The sequence below is a fragment of the Temnothorax nylanderi genome, unplaced genomic scaffold (assembly GCF_030848795.1).
Source record: "Temnothorax nylanderi isolate EJ_2023f unplaced genomic scaffold, tnyl_v1.0 TNYL_tig0671_pilon, whole genome shotgun sequence".
Lineage (NCBI taxonomy): Eukaryota > Metazoa > Arthropoda > Insecta > Hymenoptera > Formicidae > Temnothorax > Temnothorax nylanderi.
This window is the reverse complement of record NW_027249733.1, coordinates 24,656-28,704: the sequence shown is the minus strand read 5'-3', so window position 1 is coordinate 28,704 and position 4,049 is coordinate 24,656. Positions and strand designations below refer to the sequence as shown.

Here is a 4,049-nt window from a genome sequence, read left to right as displayed (position 1 = left end):
AAAATTATAAAAAAAATATTAAAAAAAAGTATTTTTGGCATAATTATTTATTAATATGGGTTAATTTAATAATGAGATTTTTTGTAGGAACAAAATATAGTTTATAAAAAATATTAATTTTGGAGATTAAGGGTATAGTATTAGATTATTTTTTTGATAGTTTTAAAATTTTGAATTTATTTTTAATTTACAAAATTAATATTTTTAATATCTTAAATTATAAAACTAATTTTTTTAGATTTAATGTTAATTAGAATTCAAATTTTTATAATTTTTTATATTTTATTAATTTATATATATAAATATATATTAATTATTTTGATGTTAATGGAGATGGTAGTGGTAAATATTTCATTAATTATGTATATATGTTTTGGAGTTTATAATATAGAATTTTATTTAATTTATTATTTAATTTTTAGAGTTTGTGAGGGAGTGTTGGGGTTAGGATTGTTGGTTCAAATTATTTGATATTATGGTAGAGATTTATATTATAGTTTAAATATTAGAAAATTTAAAAAAATTTTTATAAATAAGGGGTTTATAAATAGTATGATTTATATATGATAAAATTTGTGTTTGTGGTTGTTTTTTTAAATTTGATATTAGTTAAAAATAAAATAATTATGTTTTATTATAATATTTGTTATTTTTTAAGATTAATATTGATTTTTATGTATATTTGTATAAAGAGATTTTATTAAATATAGTTTTTAAGTATTTGGGTATAGATTATTATTCTGTGTGATTAATTATGATAAGTTTTTGAATTGTAGGGTTAATGTTGATATGTTTAAAAAAAGAGGGAGAAATTAAGATTATAGTTTTTATTAATTTATTATTAGTATTAATGTTATTTTTTATGTCATTGGATTTATTTATATTTTATTTTATGTTTGAGGTAAGATTAATCCCTACTTTTATATTAATTGTATATTGAGGGGGCAATCCTGAGCGGTTAATATCTTCATATTATTTAATAGTTTATGTTATTGATTTCTGCGCCCTTGTTGGTTTATATTTTTAATTTTTATTTTTGTGAAATAACCTTAAAATTTGTTTTAATAAAAATTTTAATAAGAAGAGTTATATTTAGATTTGGAGGATTTTTAATAATTTTCATAGCTTTTTACATTAAAATGCCAATTTATTTAATACATATTTGACTTCCCAAGGCTTATGTAGAGGCACCTGTTTATTGATTAATAATTTTGGTGGGAGTTTTATTAAAAATAGGGAGATATGGGTTAATTCGATTTTTAGAAATATTTATTAAGATGAGATTAAAGTTTAATTGATTAATTATTAGAATTGGAATTGTAGGGGGGATATTGATAAGGTTAGTGTGTATGACTCAGGTGGATATAAAAAGATTAGTAGCTTATTCTTCTGTTGTTCATATAAAATAAATATAATATTATGTAGGATATTAACTTTATTTAAGTTAGGATTTTTAAGGGGTTATATTATGATGATTTCTCATGGGTTATGTTCATCCGGTTTATTTTATATGGTAAATTTGTATTATGAACAAACTTTTAGTCGATTATTAGTCATAAATAAAGGAATGATAAGAGGATTGCCTAGGATAAGAATATTGTGATTTTTGTTATGTGTAATTAATTTTTTGTTTCCTTTTTCTTTAGGATTTTTTAGAGAGATATTAATGTTAGGGGTAGTTTTAAATTGAGATATAATGATAATAATTTTTTTGTATTAGTTTGTTTTTTTAGAAGAGCTTATTCATTATATTTATTTTTTTATGTTTAGCATGGGGAGAGTGTATATTTAGAAACTAAGTTTAATTTAGGTGTGATAAAGGAATATTTGGTTGTAATTTTAGATATAATGCCTCTAATTTTAATTTTAATAAATTTATTAATATTTATGTATTTAAGTAGTTTAAGAGAAAACATTAATTTGTGGAATTAAAATTATATTTTAAAGTATCTAAGTTATTTTAAATATTTTTGTTTATTATTATTTAATATTTTTAATGTTTTTATTTTTATTTCTATTAAGGTTATTAATAAATTATCTAGATTTTGTAGTTATAATAGAGTGGATAATAATAAGAGTTAATTCTGTAAATATAGAAATTTTTATTTTTATTGATTGAATTTTGTTATTATTTATTAGCTTTATTTTTTTGATTTCTTCTATAATTATAGTATATAGTTATATATATATATATATATATATATAGGGAAAAATTTATTGAACGTTTTATTTATTTAGTGATTTTGTTTATTATATCTATGGTTTTAATAATTATTTCTCCTAGGATTATTAGAATTTTATTTGGGTGGGATGGATTGGGGTTAGTTTCTTATTGTTTAGTAATTTACTATCAAAATTTTATATCTTATAATTCAGGAATAGTTACTGTTTTATGTAATCGAGTGGGTGATGTGGGGTTGTTGATAAGGATTGGGTTATTGTTAATAAAAAGGAGGTGAAATTATTGAATGTTAAGGGAGGATAAATTATTAATATTCATAATATTATTAGCTGCAATTAGAAAAAGAGCTCAAATTCCTTTTTCTATGTGATTACCCATGGCAATAGCAGCTCCAACACCAGTTTCAGCGCTAGTTCATTCTTCAACTTTAGTTACTGCTGGGGTTTATTTAATGATTCGATTTAACAGATTTTTATTAGGGAGTAAAGTAAATTTATTTTTATTATTTTTATCAGTTTTGACTATATTTATATCTGGGTTAGTAGCTAATGTTGAAAATGATTTGAAAAAAATTATTGCTTTATCTACTTTAAGGCAGTTAGGGTTAATAATAATGATTTTAAGAATGGGGATAAAGATTGTTGCTTTTTATCATTTAATAACTCATGCAATTTTTAAATCTATGTTATTTATGTGTGCGGGGATTATTATTCATTCTATAATAAATAATCAAGATATTCGTTTGTTAGGGAATTTAAATAAAGTAATTCCTTTTACTATAATGAGATTTATAATTTCTAGTTTAGCCTTGTGCGGGTTCCCATTTATAGCTGGATTTTATTCAAAAAATTTTATTATAGAGGAAGTATATACAGGGTGTCACTGAATGTTTGGTACTTTTCTCATATTTAGATAGAGCGAGCCAAACTGAGTCGAAAAGTCATGTACCATTTTGCAATTTTCGCAATAGTTGATGAGTTATTAATGATTAAAAATCGCCGTATTAGCCCGGCCCACCGCCAAATCCAAGCGCGCGGCGAGATGCGGCCGCCCCGCGGTCGGCGCGCGGGCAGTTGTTTTCTACAAGCGGCGATGATTACGCACGAGCGGCGCGTAACGCCGGGCCCCCGTCCTGAGCGATGATAGTTTCTCGCCTTTTTTAAATAGAAATAAAATTTTCTAACAACATAGAAAAATTTTTTGTGCGTACGTATGTACATACGTGTGTACATGCATACACACAGGAACATATCAATTGTACTGCTTAAAAAAGCGATTACTCAATTTACTTTTTTTCTTTTATTAAGTAACGGTTGTCTTTAAGAAAGAATATTTTCTTGATGATAGTCTTAAAATGTACAAATTTTAGAAAGAGTCTTTATCATGTACTCGAAAGAAGAATTTATACTCCTTCAAAGAACATAATAAAATTTTATCAAAGAAAAGCCAAAATAATAAATAAAGTAATATGAGGACCCTCGAGATTAAAATAGGAGAAGTCAAGGCTATGAGGGTTAGACGCAGATCACAGTGCGTAATATCAGAAATAACTGATTTATTCGTCGTTTTGATACATTACATCGATCCGTACGTTTCGGCTCAGTTTTGAGCCATCTTCAGCGGTAGTTACAGAAATTAAGTTACACGTTTTCCGTACCGTATGGTGAGTATACTGATTCAAAGTATCAGAAAAATAGACCAATTGATCCATATCTGTAAATTTGTTCAATTAATGTTGAGATATTAAAAAGATCCCTTAGGAAACTCACCATTCGGTCTGAAAAACGTGGAATACAGAGCCATGTACATAATAAATACTCTCTGCGAGAAGACTTGACGATCTTATCGACACGACACATGCACAGCA

The 4,049-nt window shown here is 25.0% G+C and overlaps 1 pseudogene; it reads left to right on the top strand.

The window, feature by feature from the left end:
• Positions 1 to 804: 804 nt before the first annotated feature.
• Positions 805 to 4,049, top strand: LOC139784758 (NADH-ubiquinone oxidoreductase chain 5-like; annotated as a pseudogene).